Here is a 24,239-nt window from a genome sequence, read left to right on the forward strand (position 1 = left end):
CCAACCATGTCACTCCTTGGAGATGTTTCAATGATAAGGAGTGGTACGTGGTACACACAACCTGTGAGACCACCCATTTCTTGCTCTGTTTGCCCTCTGATACAGGAAGATGAACCTGTGCATCAGTGGCAGGCAGGTGGCTGGTAGACCACCATCCATGGCCGGCAATCTTCAATTATGGCCGGTTGAGGGCCGGCATCCTTCAACAGTGGCCGGCTAACCACTGATGCAAACTTCAGTAGAGTTTTGGTAAGGTAGGGTGGAGTGAGCAGCAATATTAGAGTTCAACTGTGCAAACAGAGGCATTCATAAGCAAAATGGTGGTCTTTTCAGGAGGAAACCGAGTATGCATTCCTCGCTTCCTGGGCTAGTTAATCAATTTGATTTGCCGATTATCATAGTTTTATGTTACTTAATTTGTAGCTAATTAGTGTTGTAACTATTTAATTAGTTAGTGTTAATTAGTTAATGTAATTAGCTAATTCATTTGTTTTGTGTTTATTTAAGTAGCTTAGCTTTGTTGCTTATTTATTTGTGTTGTATAATAACTACTTTGCTTGTTTAGCTTAGTTAATTATTCATTGTGTTGTAATATTTAATTAGCTTTGCGTTGTAATATTTAATTAGTTTAGAGTAGCTAGTTAATTATTTCATTTGGTTTTGTAATAGTTAGTTTATTTGGACATTCGGACTTTGATTTGGACCCTCCGGCGAGAGGGCACAATGTTGTAATAAGTGTACGTGCGTGCGTGCGTGCGTGTATGTCTTCCAACCCCACATCTTTCTCCCTTTTATTTACCAACTTTTGATGGTTAGATTAGGGGCATTTTCAATTAGCATAACTCATGGTTGCATCCATTTATCTGTATTGCATGCACCAATGGCTTGATTCATCATTCAAACTGCATTGTCCTTTCATACTTCGTTGAATACGTATTCAAACGCATGCTATGAAATTGTTGCAAAATCATGTCATTAGTAGCCGAGCCTACTTAGTTGCATTTAACATGTGTTTCATTAGGCATATTGTATAGTTAGGAATCATGCACTTTTGCGAACTTTGTTGTCTCATCCTAGCTTGGAGTACTAGGTGAGCCTTTAGTGCTTTAGCATCTTGCATGAGTGTGAGTGTTGCCATGTTTAGCATGTTTCCATAAGGCTAAGTGCTTACTTGTTAAACTGCTTGAATGCGTGTGGATGAAGGGTTGTTGCTTGAATTAGAATAATTGATCAAATGTGCGCTTGTAGACACCCCATTTTTGACCGTCCTCAAGACTTGGACGTCACCGTTTGAACGCCCGGTGATCATCCATATTTGTATTCGTCTTGAGTTCCCGGAGGTCTCGGCTTGCACGCCTTGCCTCGGGATCTCTCGATTCGACCGCGTTGTGTCTAGTTTTGCACCAAACACTTGTGTTTTGCCTTGGAGGGGCATGGAATGCCTTGTGAGGCATCCCCACACATCATCGGCCATGGCCAGAGGCCACCGGCTGGTATTTTGTTGCCATCGACAATGTATATTGCCGGTCGGCATTCTTTGTTGCCGGTCGGCAGTCAATTTTGTCAAAATGGCAATTTTGAGCAGCCGACTACCGTTCATCTGCTTTTGCAGATATTTTAATACAGCTGTATGGCATTTTGTTCCCCTCCATACACGTGTATGGAGGGATGGCCTTCTTGTTAGCTTACCTTGTAAGCTTTACAAGATTAACTCCTCTATAAGAGGAGCCCTCCCCTCTTGGCTTTAGGGTTAGACATTTTAGAGACAAAAAATACAGAGGAGAGCTCTGGTTCTAGGGTTAGTATAGTTGTAGCTATTCTATCTCTCTTTTTCTCTCTTGAGTGTTCTAGGTGCATTTGTTCTTAGTATTGCACACAAACACCTACCATTACACCTTCCCTTGGCTATTGAGGTTCTAAGGGATTGTTTTCAAAGTTTTGGAGCTGTTTTGAGCTCAAAGGAGCTGCTGGAGCTTCATTTGTGAAGAGGGTCTTCAAGGGTAACAATCTTACTCTTTTATTCCCCATTTTTGCATACTATTTTTGCCTATCTTAGAACTATTTTTGAGCTTAGTGTATAATATAAAAAAGTTCTGTTTTTAGGCCCTCTAAATAGTTTGTTTAGAGTGTTTTATGGTTTGGAGGTGTTTGACCCCTCTTAGGCCTTGAGAGGCCCCATTTTGTGCCATTTTGAGTGAGCTCCGGGACCTTGGTGTTTGGGCCTCCTCACCATTGAAATCTTGAGGGATTTCAGAGGTGAGGATGGTGCCTTGAGGTCCTAGGGAGGAGAGGGCCACCCCCTCTCCTTGTTGTCCTTGAAGAGGGCCATTTTTTGCCTCTTGAGGGAGCACCTAGCTTAGCTTCATGTTGACCATGCCTTGGCTGTTTTTTGTGCTTATTATGTCATAATATGCCTCTGTTTTTAGTTGGTTTTGGTACACCATGCATGCTTAGCATACCTACCTTGTAATGCCATGTTTAGGCCTTAACATGCCTTAGGTTGTAAACCATTGTTCAAGCATGTTTTAGGTCGAGCTTTGTGAAGCTTTTGTGCTTATTTTGCCATGCTAGATGTCTGTCCTTAGTCATTTTGGTCGGCCATGATGTGTTTGGTATAGCCCCTTTGCATTTCGGCTTGTTGGCCTTAAGTGTGCGAGTGTGTAGTATGCATTACTTGCTTTGTTTTAATGATTTGGCACCATTTGTAGCATCATTTCAGTCCCCTTAGCATGCTTGTATGCTTGCCTTGGATGCCTCTTTGATGCCTTATGAGCTTGTGTGGCATGCTCCTTGAAAGTGCATTTGTGCATGCTTTTGAATTCAAGCCATTTAAATGCCATCTAAGTGGTCTTTTGGGCTTTGTTTTGTGTGCTAAAACTCTGTTTTTGGTCATTTAATTCATGCCATGTTTGGTCTTGCTAAGTGTAGTTCAATACTTCATTAGCTTGCCTTGAATGCTTGGGCCATTTGTTGCATGTTTAGCCTACCTTGTTTGCTTGGTTTGACACCATGTTCTTGCATGATTTTCAGAGTTTAATGCATGCCCCATGTCCATGATTATTCCCTTTTAAGTGTGCTTAAAAGATGCCCTTTGATGCTTAAGTGTTGGTCCTTGTGTGCATGCATGTTTGCATGTCATTTAGCCCTCATTTCATAGCACTTTGGCCACTGCTTTAGGCCTAGTTAGGACTGCCCAAATCATGTTTAAGTCCATCTCTTTGTTTGTTGCATGTACTCCTTGTATGTTGTAGCATATTGGTGAGTTGTTGCATAATTGAACTGGCATGAGTGAATGAAGTCACATGTTTGTTTACATGCTTAAACACCCACATTGTGCCTTGCATACTTGTTGGTTGCATTATCTCATGCCTTGCATGTCTTGTATGCTTGCTTGCATTATCCATGTTACATACTAGTCAACATGTTTAAGATTGCATTGCATTGACATGCATGCTACACCGCTTGAATTGAGCATGATAGAGGTTGAGCCCCTTTGTGTGGTTATTTGGTTTGCATTCATTTGAAATTGAAGTTGCATGCTTGGTTCTTCGAGCCATCACGCATGGAAATACGCGATTGATGATCCGAGAACCAAGGAGCATGTCCCTTTGAATCACTAACATGATAAGGGACATGATTGGTGCATACATTGCGTGAATTGCATCGCCATGCTCTGTCTTGCCCTCTGTTGCTGTCAATTGCAGATTCTGCAGGAACTTTCTGCCGACCGGTAGTGTTCAGTGCCGACCGGCAATCCTTCATGTGCCGATAGCTTCACCAACAGCCGGTGATCACACACCACTGCCGGTGGCCATTCTATTCAGCTAGTGGCACTCCTCAATGTCCAGGGAAACAATCCTGAGTCTTTGGCAGTCTCCGGAGGAGTATATCAAGGAAAACAGAGGCAGCCTAGGCATGGTAGTGCACTTCCGAGCAGAACCGAGCACGCATTGCATTAGGCTCTCTTCCCGAGGCGGTTTATCTGTTTTTCCTAGATTAGTTAATTTGCTTAGCTAATTAGATGGCCTGTAATATTTAATTAGCTTGTAGGTTAATTATCTGTAATATTTATTTGGCCCCTCCGAGCGAGGGTGAATTTGTAATAAGTGTGGGTGAGTGTGTGCATGTCTTCCAATCCCCACTTCTTTCTTCCCTTTTACTTACCTGCTTTGATGGTTAGTAATAGGTCATGTTTAAACTAGCATACCTTATGCTATGCATGCGTGCATCCATACATTTGTCTCGCATGCACCGGGCTCGGCGCATCATGCTAACTGCATTTGTACTTCAATTCTAAATTGAATACGTGCATCAATTGATCGCATTTCACATGCCATGTTTAGGTTAGCCGAGCCTACTCTAATTGCATCCTGTATGTGTTGCATTAGTCAAATTTGACATGAACTAGGACCATGCATGTTGGCTAACTAGTTTATTGTCTTGGCACGGAGTACTATGTAAGTATTTTCATGCTTTAGCATATCGCATGCGTGTGAATACTATCATGACAGCATGCTTACCATGTGGCTAGATGCTTATGTGATAAACTGTTTGATTGCCTGTTGGTGAAGGTTGGATTGTCTGAGTTGGAAAAACTCGTTGAAATCCGTATTTTAGCCTACTTGCGAGTAGCAAATTCCAAAGTATTTTTCAAAGACAAACGGATATGCAATGCTTATTTCCAAATTAGGCAATCTAGTCTATACTTGTTTGCTGTGCACACAACATAGTGATTCTAGGCTAATAACTGAGATAAGAACACATAACGTTTTCAAAAATGGATATTATGGTTAGTAGAGGCCGATCTTCGGATCGGGCGAGAGGGGTGCTCATAGCTGACCTTCCCCAATCGTACCCAAGCTCCCGAGCCAAGGCAACTCTGGTGATGACGGACACGTGGCCTTTGGCACCGAGTCAGGGTTTCCTAAATTCCCCCATTTTAAAATATTTAGGTGGCGACTCTGTATCTGGCAAAGCAGTCCATGTTTGGCATTTCTTTTCAAAAATCTGTTTCTCAAAACGATTTGCCGGATTTGGACTCTTTGGTTCAGATTAAGGACCGTGACACAAAATTGAGTCCGAACTGTAGGAGGCCCCGCCTCACGCGGGCGCGTCTACAGCGCTTAAGCCCACCGAGGTGGCAAGTTCAAACCATTTTGTAAACCCACTTTGTTAAGTAGCAAATTCACACCGTTTTCTTTAAGCCCACTGTGGTGGCAAATTCAAACCATTTTTGCAAAGCAAACATGAAATCAATTGTTCCAATTTGAGCAAGTTAGTCTATATTGTATGTGCATCACATAGTAATGTAGCTAATAATCGGAACAAGATGCATATAATGTAGATAAAAATCACAAACATGATTAGGAGAGGCCGATCATTTGATCAGGTGAGCTGGCCTGCTCAATGTATTCAGGACCTTCCCTTTTCGTACCCAAGTTCCCGAGCCGAGACAAGCTTTGGTGATGACGGATAAGTGGCCTTTGGCACGAGTCCCGGGTTTCCTAGATTTTTCAATAAAAATTATTTAGGTGGCAACTCTATATCTAACAAAACAGTCCATTTTTGGTAATTTAATTCAAAATTGATTTTCCAAAAAGATTTGCCGAATTTGGACTCTTTATGTTTTCTATTTCACATTGCACTTGTGGAATCAGATTTGGTACCACGGGAGTCCGAACTGTAGGGCTTCTTCGTCTTCCGAAAGGAGGCTTCGAAAAAGTCGAGCTACAGTTTCTGGTAACTCTGCTGGGGAATTTAGAGAACTTGACTCGGACTTCATGATGTGTATTTTCATCTACACTTATATGTTTCCTTGCATTTGCATTGGCTTTGGTGTGCTTATGTCACTATGTTTGCCATTTGCTATTCATGGACAGTTTACAGAAGGCTTGCCCAAAAGCTTGCCAAAATGCTGACCAGTCGTGGGCTCTGCCATGTTGGGAACACAACCCTTGGATCTGGGCTACTGCTGTACCGTTTGATCCACCTTTTACTTCTCGGTGTTAGGTGCGAGAGGTATATTAGGTAGTCTTGCTGAGGTACCCTTTTGACTACTTGGCCTAGTTGCATATAATGAGCCTTAGTGACTGTTCCAAACTATGACAGGATGTTTACCCGACTGCAGGATTGCGTGAAACGCTTGTGTGAATAGTGAACCCTAGTTCCTGACGAAACTAGGACAGGGAAACCATAGCCTCTCTTAGGGGTGTTTTGAGTGCTTTTGTGCTACATGTGAAATCTTTGGGAATGTATGATGCAATCCTTGGAGAGTCTTAATCTTGAGGAGGTTCCTTTTACAACTTGAGGGTCATATCAGAATCAGAATTTGGGTTGAACTCCAGCGGTTTGTGTTTAATATGGTGGAAAAATACTAGAACCAAAACTAGGGCCAAAAATTGTATCTTGCTTTGCTTTGACCAATATACCCAGTACCCTGATCTGATGGGGCATTTGTTTTTAATGCTAGGTACTAGGTTTGTCTAAGCCAAAGAAGGAGCAGTACCCAACTCAGCAAAGGCCAAACCCAATCCAAAATCAAAAAGTCATAAATCCAATCCCAGAAAAAACCCCACTCAGCAAAGGCCCAGTCTATTTGATTCAGTCAAACCTGTCTAGACTTGTCCAATTCAGATACATCAAGCATAGTCGGGTCGAAATCCTTGTGTCAATTCCCAGCATACATTCATTCAACCTAGTAAACTTGTGATGTCTCAGTGTCCAAAAGAAGTTGTTGCCATGCAAGATGAGACCCATACTAAAATGCAACGCCCATCTGAGGCATCTACCACACATCCAGTCCTGGGCCCCCAGCCGAACTTTGACCCACCACCGCCAGCTGAAGATTTGCAGGGTCCAGATCCTCGAGAAGGGTTGGCTCAAGCTCGAGTTTTCAGACCCCTGGTGCAACTTAATGAGGGGTTTTCCCTCCTTGATGTTCATGATCTCAACCCGACCTTGCCAAAAATTGCTAACCTTAAGAAGCAATTCAAGAAGGCACAGGGAATTAACTCCATTCCTGACATTGAGGATGGGTATACCGAGGCTGTCGTAAGGCTTCCAAACAGATTCAAAATGCCACCCATTGACCGTTTCAACGGGTTTGGAGATCCTATGGTACATATTCGACTTTTCTTGGATGTCCTGAAATCGATGGGTCTGACTAAGCCTTAAAAACTCTCTCTAAATAGAAGAACCCTATCAGGTATAACAACCACTTGGTACGCCAAGTTGAAGGATAAAGTGAAGCAGAACTGGGAAGATTTGGCTGATGCATTTGTCGATTAGTATTCTTACAATACCCAAATTGAAATGACTACCCAAGAGCTTGAAAAAACCCACTAGAATCCTCAAGAATCGTTTGTGGAATTTGTTGCAAGGTGGAGAGCAAAGGCAACACAGATGACAAATCCGCCTTCTGAAAGGGACCAAGTGCGGATAGTGGTGCAGAACCTTGAGCTTGATATATGTTGCAAAAGTTAATAGTCACTCCACTATTCACTTTCAAAACTTTGCATGAATTGGGGGTTTAGATTGATAGCGCATTTAACAGGGGAACTATTCGTAGAGCAAGCGAATCAACAAAGAGGGTGTTTTCTAGGAGTACGAACGCTAGCAGTAGCACTATTCCTGAACTCGCTGAAATCAATACTGTTGTAACCAAGCCCAAAACTGCCAATCCCTTTGCTAATACTAGCCCACAAACAGCCGGCCCAACTCGAGCTCAAGCAAAACTTTCACTCCCATCAATATGAGCCTAAGTAGCGCACTAAAAGTCCTGATGGAAAAAGGGCATCTCAAATCCCTTGATCCTCAACCTTTGCCCAACCCACTTCCTGTTAGACATAACCCCACCAAATACTATGCGTACCATCAACAGCGCGGTCATGGCACCAATCGTTGCTACCGTCTTCGTCATGAGGTTCAGAATCTTATCGACAGCCAAACAATAGCTCCATCTTAAGAACCCAAGATACCACCAACCCACTTCCCATACATGGCCAAGTACTTCCTCCTCATCTTAACCTCATCCATTGTACCTTCAACCCCAGCATATACATTAGCCCGGTCCATTTGCCCAAGCCTGAGGTGTTCATTCCATAAAGCACTGATTTGTACATGATGAATGCACCCAATCCGGTTCAGGAACATCAAGAGTGCCAAAAGGTTGAACCCACTACCGCTGAGATGTTGGGAATGATTGAAAACCTTCAAGCAATGGTGGCAGATTTAACATTTGGGGTTTCGATCCCGTCTAAAAGCTCTCCAATCTTGGAACGAGCTAAAGTTGAAAGAAGCCAACCACAAACTATCTCAAGTCTAGGTGATGATAGAGGCCAAGTAGAAGCAAGTGGCCAGAACAAGGTCAGAGCAAGTATTGACCTTTATGTACATCTCCAATGGGCTATTAAGAATTTGAAGGTCAAAGGGTTGAACAAGACTGTCGATGCCACTTTTGTCACTCAGGTTGAGAGCGTTTCGAATCAGGGGGAAAACAATGAAAAAGGATGCTTTACCAGAAACACCCAAGCCCGTGAATACCCAGCCAACACCAGCCAACCCATTTGCCAATGTTTCTAAACCTAGCGCTTCCTCTTCCCCCAAACGAACCTTCACCCAACTCTATATGAGCCTGACCTGTGCATTGACAGTATTGATGGAGAAAGGGTATCTCAAACCCCTTGATCCTCGACCTCTCCCTAATCCTCTCCCATCTAAACATGACTCTACCCAACATTGCATATTCTGTCACGCCCCAAACCCGCCCCTAAAAGTTTAGGCATGATCACTTCAGAAACGAACATCGAATTCAATATGTATAACAGATGGGGCCTGAACGGAAGCATTTAACAACACAAAATCAACATCTATTGAGCTAATACTAACATGCCAGGATCAACCACGTTATATCAGGTAATTTGTCACATAACAACACACATGTAGTTATATATATATATACACAAATATACAGACCCATCCTCGAGTCTGAAGATGCAACAAGACTAAGTTAAGAGAAGTTAATTATGCTTTATAACATTAGACGAAAGATAAGTGCACCAAGCCAAAAGCTCTGCAAGGACTCCACAAAAATGAATGAGCTTCGGCTAAGGGTTTGGTTGTGGTGTAATGGCAAAAGACAAGTGATCCAGGTGGGACTAGGACTGACCTCCAGACTGAGTACCTACAGAACATACAAAACACAGAGTGAGCGAAGCTCAGTGAATAATAATACTTAAACAAAACGTTGAATAAACTTGAATTATAACGTATATAGGTGCAGAAAGCATATGATTAATCTTATTCGGTAAATATTTTCAGAACGACCTCAGGCCTAGATTTTATTCAGAACGGCTTCAAGCCTAGAGATATACAGAACGACCCTAGGCCTAACAGATTTCACAGATTGGCCATAGGCCTAATAGATTCCACAGATTGGCCATAGGCCCAGATATCATCAGAGCAGCCTAGTCTAGAGTTGTACAAATGTACACAGATTTTCCATTCATTTGTAAATGTTAACGTAATCAATCTTGCGAATAACAGAGCGTTAATAATAATAATTATTAACGATAAGTAAATGTACAACTACAGTACTATTACTCACAGTGCTGTGGTAGAGCGATGGTTCCTCCCGGAGTGTGTCCTACACACATATATAATTCACACATTAGTTCATTTTTCTTTTAAATCATTTTCTGAGTCATTATGCTTCGAATGAATTTACAACCATTCCAAGATTATCAAATAATTATTTTAATAATATCAGAGGATCAAACACAGAACACAGAGAGGACGAAATTTTTCGGCATGGGCTGCACGTACGGCAGTCACCTCCGCACGTGCGAAAAGGTGGGCCGCACGTGCGGTACTCCTTCCCCGCATGAGCGACAGAAAGCAGAATGCAATCCTATTTTTTTCCTCTTTTCCGCACATACGGCCATGACCTCCGCACGTGCGGTGGTGCTTCCGCACGTGCGGTCGTGGCCCAGTTTTGGCAGTCCGAAATTCAAACAAAACCCATCTTAGAAAACACATAGCAAGGTTCAAAATAGATAAATTTAACACAAAAATAAGGCTCAAAATCATATAAAAATTAATCACAAATCTATGTAGGTCCTTAATCACTTTGAATTCATAATCATAACCAATCACAATCCAATTCTTTCCAAAGTTCTAATTATTTTTGGGTTCACTTATACACATACATATATATATATATATATATAGCCATCTAATCACATAATCCAAACACATAGATGAGTATCCACATGAAATTAACAAGGAAGCAAGGTGCAATTTCTTCATATAACTCAAATTAGTTCCCAAGACAACCATATGGTAAGTATAACTTTCCAATTAGACAATCAACACATACAAAACTTCAACATAACCCCTAGCTCTCCCAATTGAAAGGGCATGCGCACTCAAACCCAAGAAAGAGCTTAATTTAAGGAGGAGTTTACATACCTTGGTTTAATCTCTACAAACCCTCACAATTTTTGTCCCAATTCCCTTCCTTGTTGAACTCTCCTTTATTCTTCTTCTCTAATTCTCTCCCAGGAGATATTTATGAAATGAATTTCCCAAGTCAAATGTTTACAGAGCATTGATATTTATATTTATAAGGTGAATAAGACGAAAATCAATCAGTTTAATCATTCCTAATCAAAATTTCATAGAAAATCATTTTAAGACCTAAAAATCATGCTGACTTCAAATATAAAATCAATTTCAGATTATTAAGCTTCCAAGACTTCCAATTTTTGATCCAAACATTCTAATTGTAATAGATTTTTCTCCTATTAGACAAATATGACTCCATATTCATAAGATTCACTTAATTAAACTTAATTTCACACGAAATTTCACAATAAGCATATAAATGCACAGAATAGGGGACTGAAAGTATACCAGAAAACATGTATGAGGGTTGGGTTATTACACATTCCATCAGCAGTATGGTCACCATACTGACCATTGCTTTCGCCTTCGCCATGAAATTCAAGACCTGATTGACAATAAGGTCATCACCCCACTTGAAAAGCCTAAAGCTGTCAATAAAGCTCTCCCTGATCGTGGTTTGCTACCCCATAACATAAATCCCATTCGTGGTTTGCCAGCAACCAACATTGACCCCAGCCAGCACGGTCAAAGAGATGTGTGGAGACAACTAGGGTAATTGTGAGACTCAATCTGTGATCTTACTGGGTAGAGATGTTAGTATTGTGGAATTAAAGGCAAGTCTGGACCTTCTCGTGGGCTACTTGAAGTTGTTTTTTAAATTCTGCCAATGGACTTGGAGAGTGAAAACCCCTTTTGTTTCTAGGGTACTGTTGTTACTTTGAGTTGTGTCTTGTGAATAGTTGTTGTGAGTTTTATTTTTGTTGTCTTTTTTTGTGTTGTTGTTTCAGTTGAGTCTTCCTTTGAGTTGCTATCGTGTACTCTCGGGTCTTCATTTTGTTGTTTTAATCATAAGAAAGCGGAGGTCAAGTTTCTAATCATTTTGTTGTGCCTATAGTAATGCATGTGTGACCTTCTTGAAATTGAAAAAAAAAAAGGCTTTGAAATTGTTTTTTGAATGTGATTCTGTTAACAAGCTCGAGTTTTGAGAAGGATCCCCCGAATGGTTTGAGCGAATTATGACTTATTGGCGCAAAGTCCTCCATGATTTCAAAATTTTAAGTCGTTTCTTTTGTAAAACTTGCGAAGATAGGTTCAAAATTGTGTGTGGTATTCTACATTGTCCTGGGGATTCTCTTCGTTGTTAAGTGATTAGATCTGTAACACGACTTTCAGACCTATAAGTACAAGGCAACTTTCAGACCTCACAATCATAGAATTTCTCCCCTGGTGTTTTCATTATTTCAAAGAGAAAAGAAGAAAAGAAAAAAAAAACAAAGAGAAAAGAAAATAGAAATAAGTCAATCATCAAGCCAGGGGCATCTATTGGAATGAAATCCAATCAACTATGAGGAAGGGAACTTCTGTCTGAATTCAAGAAAGCTAATGCAAGAAGGAACTACCTTGCGAGGACTACCGCATTGCGAAATGAATCAACTTTGCAAATGGAGCAAAAGAAAGGAAGAAGACATGCATAAGAGAGTGGAGAACCAAGCTCAAATCAAGGCGAAGCCAATTCCAGTGTTAGGGCAAGTATGACTACTGATCAAATGCACCACAATTGTTATAACATTACCCTTGAGAGGCTTGCTAGGCTGAAAACCCGAAAGGGCGACCTAGGCAAAAGTTAGAGCATGAAAAATGAGAAATAAAAAAAAATAGAGCTCGCAAGGTTGAAAACCCCGAAGGGGTGATTTTGGCAAAAGTTAGAGCGCCAAAAGGAGAGTGTCAATACCCGAGTGAACCTCACCCATGAACTACGTTGACCTGATTCCCATCTTGGGATACGTAGGCAACTTTATCTTGAAGTTCGGTCTCAACCATATCTATCTCGTCCATCTTCACTTAATCATCTTGCCCGATTCACATCGTCAGCCTTGCAGCAATCCATGAGCTACACCGATTGCTGTGCATCTTATATACTTGCAGTAGGTAAGAAGGAATTAGCTTGAATCAACAAGTGGAGCAAGTCTTAATACTTGAACTTATTAGTAGAATCTCTAACTTGGGCAAAAAAAGGGAATCAAAATTGATTTCTGAAGTGAACATAAGTAAGGCTAGGGGCACTATAAATGATCAGTTACCTTGAGTCTTTTTCTACTTTTGAGTTAGTTGTGATTTTTGTTGTGTTATACCTTGTGTTTCTCTCAGTCTGCACTCTTTATGGAGTCACCATAATGTGTTTGTCTTAGTCCACGCTCTGTATCGAGTCACCATAACTTGTTTGTCGCACAAAAGTGCTCTTCATCGAGTCACCATAGAGTGTCTGTCGCTCAAAATTTTAACAGAGTGGCATGGTCAAAATTCCATACAGGAATTGTAGACGTGCCTGAACGTCCTGGCTCGCGCGCGAACGACGCGAAATCCGTCTCGTTTATTAGCATACTACAATTCGAACTCAAATGTCGCGGTTCTGAATCTAATCCCGCAAAGTGCAACGCAAGACCGATAAATCACCAAAGAGTCCAAATCTGGCAAATCGTTTTGGAAAACTGATTTTTGTAAAGAAGTGCCAAACATGGACTACTTTGCCAGATACAGAGTCGCCACCTAAATATTTTATTTTGGGGGAATTTAGGAAACCCTGACTTGTTGCCTAAGGCCACGTGTCTGTCATCACCAAAGTTGCCTCGGCTCGGGAACTTGGGTACGAGAGGGGAAGGTCATGCAATGAGCACCTCCGCTCGCCCGATCAAAGATCGGCCTGTACTAGGCATGATATCTTGTTTTTGAAAACACATGTATTCTTATTCCGGTTATTAGCTAGAATTACTATGTGATGCGCATAGCATACAAGTATAGACTAGATCGCCTAAATTGGAACAAAACATCTTATGTTTGTTTGTTTGAAAATGGTTTGAAGGTGCTACTCGCAAGTAGACTAAGACGTGGTTTTGCCACCCTCAAGTGGGCTTAAGAAAACATGATTTTGCCACTCCTCAAAGTGGGCTTAAAACTCGCATTTCGATGAATTATTCCAATTCAAGTAATCCAACCTTCACCCACAGGCATTCAGGCAGTTATATCATATAAGCAGTTAGCCTCAAGGCCAGCATGTTATCATGGCAACACTCACACTCATGCAAGATGCTAAAGCATAAAAGCTTACCTAGTACTCCGAGCCAAAACAATAGCTAGTTAGTAATCAATGCATGATCTTAGCTATGTTAAGATGGCTAATGCAACACATGCAAAATGCAACTAGAAATAGGCTCGGCTATTCTAAAATGCAAACGAGATGCAACTTGATAATCATGTATTCAAATCGGAATTGAAATACAGTGCAGTTAGTATGATGCGCCGAGCCCTGTGCATGCAATACAGATGAATGGATGCAAGCATGCGAGCATAGGAATGCTAATTGAAACATGACCTAAAACTAACCATCGAAAGTAGGTAAGTAAAAGGGAGAAAGACGTGGGGTTGGAAGACATTCACACACATACGCACACTTATTACAAAATTCGCCCTCTCGACGGAGGGTCCGAATAAATAATACAAACCAACTAATTAATCAACTACCCTAGCTAATTAATTATTACAAAACTCTTAACTAATTAAGCAAATTAATTAAGTTACAAAACAGTTAAAGCGACCTCAAGAGGAGGGACAAATGCATGCTCGATCGGCTTCGCTCGGAAATCCGTTATGCCCCATGTTGCCTCTGTTTGCACACTTATGCTCCTCTGAAAACTGTGAAAATTCCTGTGATGCTTCTGAACCACCTCATGGACACTTTGAGAGGCCATCGGCCAAATGGTATGGCCATCGACCAAGGGAAATGGGTTATCGACCACTTATGAGTCCATCGGCCAAAAATTGTTAGCTGATCGGCACTGAAGATAGCTGTAGACACCCCATTTTTGACTGTCCTCAAGACTTGGACGTCATCGTTTGAACACTCGATGATCATCCATGTTCGTGTTCGTCTTGAGTTCACGGAGGCTTCGGTCGCGCGTCTTGCCTCAAGATCTCTCGACTTGTTTGTTTTGTGCTTGGTTGTATACCAAACACTTGTGTTTTTGCTTCTGAGGGCATGGAATGGCTTGTTGGCCATCCCCACACCTCACTGGCCTTGGCTTGAGGCCACCGGCCCTCTTTTCTTGCTACCAGCCAAATATTTTGGTCGATCGGCAATGTTTTTGGTCAGCCGGCCATTTTTGTTGGTCAATCGGCCATATTTTCCAGCCGACCCCTTTCCATCTGCTTTTGGCAGACACAATACACCCCCTCCATACACGTGTATGGAGGGATTTGCTCCCTCATGTTAGCTTCTCCAAGAAGCTTAGGAATTGGATTCCTATAAGAGGAGGCCCTCCCCTCCCTTTCTAGGGGTTGAACAACTCTGATATATAACTTATATATCTATATCTCTCTATATCTCCCTCTCTATATAATTGTGTGTGTATTAGGGTTCTAAAGGGGTTTTTGTTCTTAGTTTTGCACTAAGACACCTAGTGTTACACTATAACTTGGTTGCTGTGGTTTTAAGGGGTTGATTTCAGAGTTTTGAGTTGGTTTTTGATCAAAAGGAAGTGCTGAGGTTGGTGTTCTTGAAGTGTTCTTCAAGGGTGAGAACTTACCTTTTTATTCCCCATTTTTGCTTAAGGTTTTAGACCTATTTTCATAGTGTTTCGAGCTTAGTGTATAACTGATAAAAGTTCTGTATTTTCATGCTTAAGATGTTTCATTGAGGTCACTTTTGTGTTGGGGGTCATCCACCCCCTCTTAGGCCTTGTTTGGTCTCTTTTTGTGCCTTCCTCTTTGGGCTTTCTAACCCTTTTGTTTTGGCCTTCTCATCACTGAAATCCAAAGGATTTTTAGTGGTAAAGAAGTGGTTTTAAGGTCTTGTATAGGGGAGGGACAACCCTCTCCCCTTGTGACTCATTTGCTTGCATTTAGGGCTCATAAAGGTAGCATGTTTGCATAGCCTTATTTGGTTCCATTTCAGAGGGTATTTGGTGTTAGTTTATCATGTTAGACCTCTGTTTCATGTTGGTTCGATGGCCTATTTTATGCATCATGCACTTGCTTTGTAATCCCCTCTATTGTCACAACATGTACCATGCATTTAGACCATCATGCTTGCATGTTTTGGCTTGACTTCATGAAGCTTTTAGCCATGTTGTGACATGTTTAAGCTCTGTTTGGTGTTTATTTAGTCATGTTTGCCATGTTTTGTATAGCCACCATGTATCCTAGCTTGTTAGCTTTGAGTGTATGAATCATGAGCATGCTTTACTTGGGTCATTTCAGTGATTTGGAATCATTTATCATGCTATTTCAGTCCATGTTCCATGCTTGTATGCTTGCATTCACCATCCTTTCAAAGCTTTGAAGAGTTGTTCTTTTATGCCTTAAAATAGGTCATTGTGCATGCCTCTTTGTTTAAGTCCTTGGACTGCCATATCAGTGGGTTTTGGGACTCCTTTTGGCATTTTATAGCTCTGTTTTCTTTGAATAATCCATGCCACGTGTGGTTAAGGTAGTTGTAGTGGAGTGCCCTCTTTGTGGCTTTGAATATCCCTCATTTTCGCACCCATCTCCTAGCATGTTTTGGCCTCATCCCTTGCATGTTTTAGCCCTATTTTGGTCTGCCCTGGGACTGTTTTAAGTCATCTTGGCTCTTTGGGACTTGGCTGATATGGCCATGGTTTGAACCCCTTTGTTAGTCTTGAGTTTTGGACTTTGTTGCATGCCTTACTTGCATGGCTCGGTTGATTTGGCATCATGCTTTACGTATTTTCAAAGATTGTCATGCTTGTGATTTGTCCATATTTGTCTCTTCTTAATGTGCTTGAGAGTCGACTCTTTTCATGCCTAAGTATTGGACCTTCACTTGTGCATGTTTGGGTGTGTTTTGCCCATCATTCTTTGGCACTTTGGCCACTGTTTTGGACATGGCCGAGGCCTGTCCATCCTTAGTGTAAGTCCATGGATCATGCATTTACGTATTGTTGTAGGCTTACCGCATTGCATGCTGTCGCATCCTTATGGTTGGTATCATTATTGCATGCCTATGACTTTGTGTATTCCCATGCCTAGGTTGCATTGTAGTATTGCATACTTGTTGCATTGCCATGATGATTGCATGTTAAGTTGCATCACATTGTATTTGACATACTCATGTTACATTGCCTTACATTCCCATGTTGCATTGCATTGATTACATGCTTTGCATTGTATATGGCATACATACATTGCATTATGTTTGGTTTGGGGTGTCAAACCAAACATGAGGAATGAGGGACGTTCGTACTTGGAGTGACGAAACGTACCTCAATCCTCCGTCGCTGACACTCTTGATCCAACGTGATAGGGTGTGTAGCATTCATTAGTTTCGTTGCATTCATTCATATTGATTTGCACACTTGACCTCTTTAGCCATCATGCATCGAAATGCGTGATTGGTGGCCTGAGGGTCGAGAACCATACTCCCTTGAGTTCATAGCATGATAGGGAGGATGGTCGTACATACATTTGGCTTGAAAATTCCATGCCATGCACTGTCTGTCCTCTGTTGCAGCAAAACTAGTGTTCTGCAGGAAGAAATGGCCGGTCGGTAACTTTCAGTGCCGGCCGACTATCAATACCCAGCCGGTGGTCCAATTTTTGGTCGATGACCATGTTTCCATGGCCGGTGGTGTTTTCTCTCGGCCGGTGGCATCCCAAAGTGTCCAGGGAGTGGTTCAGAAGCAACTTTAGGATTTTCATAATTATCAGAGGTGCAGAATAGTGCAAACAGAGGCAATAGAGGCATGGCAACGGGTTTCCGAGCAAGACGAATCGAGCATGCATCATCCAATCATTTTGAGGCAGAGCTGCGGTGGCCTTTTGAATTTCATACTTAGTTTATTTTGTAATTAATTTGTTAATTAATTAACGGTCTGTAATAATTAATTAGCTAGAGTAGTTAATTATTTATTTGGTTTGTATTATTCTTTCGGACCCTCCGTCGATAGGGCGATGTTGTAATAAGTGTGCGTGCGTGTGTGAATGTCTTCCAACCCCACGTCTTTTTCCCTTTTATTTACTAGCTTTTGATGGTTAGTTTAGGGCATGTTTCAATTAGTATACTTATGCTCGCATGTTTGCATCATTCATCTGTATCGCATGCACCGGGCTCGGCGCATCATACTAACTGCATAAGTATTTCAATTCCAACTTGAATACGTGTATCGAGTTGTCGCATTCCACATGCCATTCTTAGGTTGGCTGAGTCTATTCTAGTTGCTTTTCGCATGCGTTGCATTAGCCATCTTAACATGAATTAGGATCATGCATGATTACTAACTAGTTTCTTGTTTTGGCTCGGAGTACACTGTAAGTGTTTATGCTTTAGCATCTTGTATGTATGTGAGTGCTAACATGACAACATGCTTGCCATGAGGCTATCTGCTTATGTGATATAACTGCCTGAATGCCTGTGGGTGAAGGTTGGATTACTTGAATTGGGATAATTCATTGAAATCTGCATTTTAACCTACTTGCGAGTAGCAAACTTCAAATCATTTTCCAAACAAATGGATATGCAATGTTTTGTTCCAAATTAAGCGATCTAGTCTATACTTGTTTTGCTGTGCGCATCACGTAGTAATTCTAGGCTAATAAACTGGAATAAGAACGCATGTATTTTCAAAAACTCGATATCATGTTTAATAGTGGTCGATCTTTGATTGGGCGAGCGGGGATGCTCATTGCATGACCTTCCCCAATCGTACCCTAGTTCCCGAGCCGAGGCAACTTTGGTGATGACGGACACGTGGCCTTAGGCACGAGTCAGGGTTTCCTAAATTCTCTCAAAATAAAATATTTAGGCGGCGACTCTGTATCTGGCAAAGCAGTCCATGTTTGGCACTTCTTTCTAAAAATCAGTTTCTCAAAACGATTTGCCGGATTTGGACTCTTTGGTGATTTATTAATCTCACATTGCACTTTGCGAGATTAGATACATGACCATGACATTGAGTTCTGAACTGTAGTGAGCCCAAATGAACAAAACGGCATTTCCTCCCGGGACGTTCGGGGACGTCTACAGTTTCTGATAGCCGATCGACCATATCTTCCTGCAGACTGCTCCTCTTGCTGCAGCAGAGGACAAACAAGGGCATGGCAACACATTTGCAAGAAAATGTTGTGCAACCACACCCCTTATCATATTTGGAACTCAAAGGAGTGTAGTGTTCAACTCTCGAGCCATTAATCATGTATTTCGATGCATGACGGCCAAAGAGACCGAATTGCACACATCAATATGGAATGAATGCACAAAAACACATGAATGCCTCACACTCTATCATGTTGGACCGATTGAGGTACGTTTCGTCACTTCAAGTACGAAACGTCCCTCGGTCCTCGTGCTTGGTTTGACACCCCAAACCAAACACAATGCAATGCATGCAACATGGAAAAGCTATGCAATACAACATATGCATGCCAAATGCAATATGACTCAAACATGCACACAAGGCTAAGGTAACAAGCATGCCAAATGCAATGCAACCTAAACAAGCATGTGACAAAATGCAAACTAGCAAGCATGCAAAATGAAACTTAAACATACAAACATGCATGGAATGCAAAGATGGACAAGCATGCAACAACATGCAAACAAGCAAGCACGCAACAGCATGCAACAGCATGCAACAGCATGCAAAGATGGACTTAAACAAAAATGGGCAGACCTCAGCCATGCCCAAATCAGTGGCCAAGATGCAATGAAAATGAAGACAAAAACACATACAAACATACACACACTTTGGTTCACAAACAAGGCATGAAGATACCAACTCCTAAGAGCACTTAAAGAGTGAAAAGTATGAACATGTGACAATACTATAGGCCTTGAAATTAAGCATGGAATGATACCAAATCAACCAAGCAAAACAAGTATAGCATGCAAGAAAGCTCAAAACTTGAAGATAGCAAAAGGACTCATACCAAGGCTATGCAAAACATGAAGCAAATGGCCTAAGCAAACCAAAACAGCCCTAAAGCATGCCAAAGTGATTCTAAAACATGCAAGGAATGAGGCCAAAACATGCTAGAAAGGTGAGCACAAAACATGACGCATACAAGGCCAAAAAAGATGATTGCACTACACCTATTAAAACCAAACATGTCATGACTTAACCAATAAAAATCAGAGTTATGGCATGTCAAAATAAGCCCAAAAACCCACTGAGATGGCATCCCAAAGACCTAAACATAGAGGCATGCACAATGGTCCACTCTTAAGGCATAAAACACCAACTCTTCAAAGCATTGAAAGGATGACAAAGGCAAGTGTTTGACCATGAAACATGCACTGAAATATCGTTTCAAATGATGCCAAATCATGAAAGTAGCTCAAGCAATGCATGCTAATGGCTTGGAAACTCAAAGCTAACAAGCTAGAATGCACTATGGCTATACAAGGCATGGCATGCATGACCAAGACAATACAAATCAGAGCTCAAGCATGGTAAAACAAGGCTAAAAACTCCTTTGAGTTGAGGCAAAGCATGTAAGAATGGTGGTCCAAATGCATGATGCATGTTAAGGCAAATGAGAGGATTGCACTACAAGTGCATTGTGCATGCAAGAGGCTAACAAACCCACCTTAAACAGAGGTACAACATGCTAAGATAACACCAAATACTTGCTGAAATGAGGCCAAAACATGCCAAGCAAACATGCTACTATTATGAGCCAACAATGCAAGCATATGAGACACAAGGGGAGGGGGGGTCCCTCTTCAATTCAAGACTCCAAAACCACCTTTCCACCTCTGGATCTCAGTGGTGAGAAGGTCAAAACAAGATGGTTCCAAAGCTCAAAAAGAAAGGCACAAAACAAGGCCAAACAAGGCCTAAGAGGGGGTAGACAACCCCCAACCAAAAAGTGACCTTAAACAATCATCACAAGCATGCAAAATTAGAGCTTTTTGCAGTTTAGAGCTAAGCTTAAAACAATATGAAAATAGGTCTAAAAGCTTAAGCCAAAATGGGAGATTAAAAGGTAGTTTACTCACCCTTGAAGAACACCTTCAAGAACACAACTCCAGCACTCTTCTTTGATCAAAACTAGTCTAAGAACTCCAAAACCAACTCCTAAGGACCTCAGCAACCAAATGAAGGTGTTCTACTAGGTGTTTGTGTGCAATAGTATGAAGATTCTACACTTTTGAGCACAAACAAAGGTAAAACAAGAGAGAGAGGTAAAATATATAGAGAGAGAGATATAGAACTTTGTATCTTAATTTTCTGAACCTCTGGAAAGAGAGGGGAGGCTCACTTCTTATAGAATTTCAATTTTCAAGCTTGTTCAACAAGCTTGAGTCTTGAATGCAATCCCTCCATACATATGAAGGATGAGAATTGTGCCCACCAGCTGTCACAGCTGGTAGAAAATATCTGCAAAAAGCAGATGGAAAGGTCTCGGCTCAAAAATATGACCGATCGACCAAAATAAGTGCCGATCGACCAAAAGTAGTGCCGATCGGCCAACACTTTTGGCCGATGGCAAGAAATCAAGGCCGATGGCATAATGCCTTAGCCGATGGGTTGAGGGGATGGCCAACAAGCCACCCTCTTCCCTTAGAAGCAAAACCACAAGTCCTTGGTCCACAACCAAGCACAAAACAGACAAGTTGAGAGATCCTAAGGCAAGGCGTGCCGCCGAGACCTTCGGGAACTCAAAACGAACACGAGCATGGCTGATCATCGAGTGTTCAAACGATGACGTCCAAGTCTTGAGGACGGTCAAAAATGGGGTGTCTACAGGAATGTTCGCTCCAAACTCGATAGCAAGTCCATGTGTGGAATTCATAAACAAACTGAGGGTGCTCATACAAGAGCCATCGCATTCATGTTCATTGCAAAGTGTATGTGAGGAATTCGTCACTACTTTAGAGGGGACTGGAGTAAGTTCTCAATATGTAATAAGAGAAGCATGAGTCTGATTGGTTGGCAACCGTTCCAGGATATGATGATCCCTATTACAGGTGCCTGCAGAATATAGAAAAGGTGGCCAATGACTGGACATCTAATTGGACCATCCATCGAATAAGGGGCATGAACCCAACCAGTGGCCAATGACTGGACATTAAGGGCAATTTTCAGTGCATCTGATCGGGCCATCCATCGAACAAGGGGCATGAACAAAACTGCCCCTAGTGTCTAGTCATTGTCTGATGACTAGACATTAAGGACAATTTCCAGTGCATCTGATCGGGCCATCCATCGAACAAGGGGTATGAACCCAAGCATTGGCCAATGACTAGACACTAGGGGCAGTTTTCAGTATATCTGATCGGCCATCAATTGAACCAGGGGCATGGAACCCATCATTTTTCTCAATCTGCCCAGAATCACGTGTTGGACACTTGCTCCTGGATTAGGGTAGTTTACCCCCATGATGATTCTGATATGATTCAGCTTTCGAAAGTTGTCTCCGACCATTTGTAAAACACTCTTGGGATTGCTATATTCCCTCTAATTGATACATGCGTTTTGGATTGTGCATGCATGCTAATACAAACAAGTTAAATTGCGTGATTTGATACTCTTACCCTTGACTTTGTTTTGAAAAAAAAAATAGTGTTTTGTTGAGTTACCTTCCGTGGTGTGTTTCAGTTATATTTCAATGAGTTGTGGCAAGTTATCCTGTACTCATTTCATGAGGTACATGACGCATTACTCGGACGACTGCTCATTTCCTTTTGCGTACCTTGCGTAGCACTATCTTGTGCAGTTTACTTTGTATAGCACTTTCTTATGCATCGCACTATCTTGTGCATCGCACTATCTTGTGCATTTCATTTGTATAGCACTATCTTGTGCATCGCACTTTCTTGTGCAGTTTATCTTGTATAGCACTTTCTTGTGCATCGCACTATCTTGTGCAATCTTGTGCATTTCACCTTTGTATAGCACTATCTTGTGCAGCATCACTTTATATCGCACTTTCTTGTGTATCTTATTTGTATAGCACTATCTTGTGCATAGCACTATCTTATGCATTTCATCTTACATAGCACTATCTTGTGCATTTTATTTGTGTAGCACTATCTTGTGCATTTTCTTCGCATAGCACTATCTTGTGCATCGCACTATCTTGTGCAATTCATTGCACTATCTTGTGCAGTTTCATTTGCATAGCACTATCTTGTGCAGTTTCCCTTTACATTGCACTTTCATGTGCATCTCATTTGTATAGAACTATCTTGTGCATCGCACTATCTTGTGCATTTCAACTTACATGACACTACCTTGTGCATTTCATCTTACATCGCACTATCTTGTGCATTTCATCTTACGTAGCACTATCTTGTGCATTTCATTTTACATCGCATTATCTTGTGCACTTTGTATGGCAGTGTTTTGTGCACTACACCCACACTCACACTGTTTTGTGCACCTCGCATCGCACTGTCTTGTGCACCTTCCCCCGCACTGTCTTGTGCACTCCCTTGGTCTAGAAGACCTTAAATCCTCTAAAGGTGCAATTCCTTTGGTGTTTGTCGTGCCCGAACGACTTCAGGTGGTCTGGTATAGCCACCTGCCTGTGTTTGTAGTGAGTTCCTAGGAGATTAACTGAGATGGTGGAAACTAGAGTTCGAATGGCGATGCCTAGAATGCAAAGGTTTGGAATTTCCAAGACTAAAGTCTGGTTTGAATACCCAGAGGTGTATATGCGGCTTGAAATCTGTATGAAAGCCCAATAGGTTGAGGTAACTTGTACGCGCCTCAATTCTGGATAATGAACCAACCTAGTCTGTCACCCTGTTGGAGAATAAGGAAAGTTGCAAACGTAGCCAGGTAGAAAAGTAGCACCTGTGGTTTGGAAGTGCAAGATAAAAGAAGAGAAAGATCCCCAGCAGCATGAGGTGAGTCATCGCCAATTGCCCCTACCAATTACTTTCTAAAAAAAAAAGCACCGCTTCAAAGCTGCTACATCATAGTGATTATCAATTGCATCATGTCTATCATCTAGTACTTCTATCGCATTGCATATAGTATCTATCGCATGCATCTACTGCATTATTCATTACGTCGTACCATTTTATCGCCTGCATTCTTTCCATGTTAAGCTTAGTTTGACATGTGCACATACCTTTCTCTTGTTGAAATATAGTTCTGTCATGTGTAAGTACCCATGCTGCACTGAGGCCAGTATTGAGGGTGTCAACACCTTTTCTGTGTTAGACATGGTCTTGTTTGTGTCCATGCCCTTTCTAGGGAAGATGTGGTTCGGCTTGCACCCTTCATCCATTGTATCCATTGTATCATACTTTGTTTTGTTGCATTTAGCATTCTGGATCATTATCTTTCCCCAGCAGATCATTCCTCACTCGTATCAGACCACCCAATTGCTTGTACTCTTTCTACAAAACACATAGTATTGCATGTGCTCGCACCCCTTTCACGTTGAAACATGGTTCTGTTATGTGTAAGCATCCATGCTGTGCTGAGGCCAATATTGAGGATGTAGGCACTTAGCTTGTGTTAGGCGTTATTTGGCTTATGCCCACGTTTTTTCTATGGTAAACGTAGTTTGATTTGCATCCCCATCCCTTTATGGTATTTATGTGGTAAGCTCTGCTTGTGGTTTGATTATTTCGTTACATTGTAAATCAT

This window comes from Camellia sinensis, chromosome 11, assembly GCF_055761805.1.
Source record: "Camellia sinensis isolate YWXY chromosome 11, ASM5576180v1, whole genome shotgun sequence".
In the NCBI taxonomy this organism is placed as follows: domain Eukaryota; kingdom Viridiplantae; phylum Streptophyta; class Magnoliopsida; order Ericales; family Theaceae; genus Camellia; species Camellia sinensis.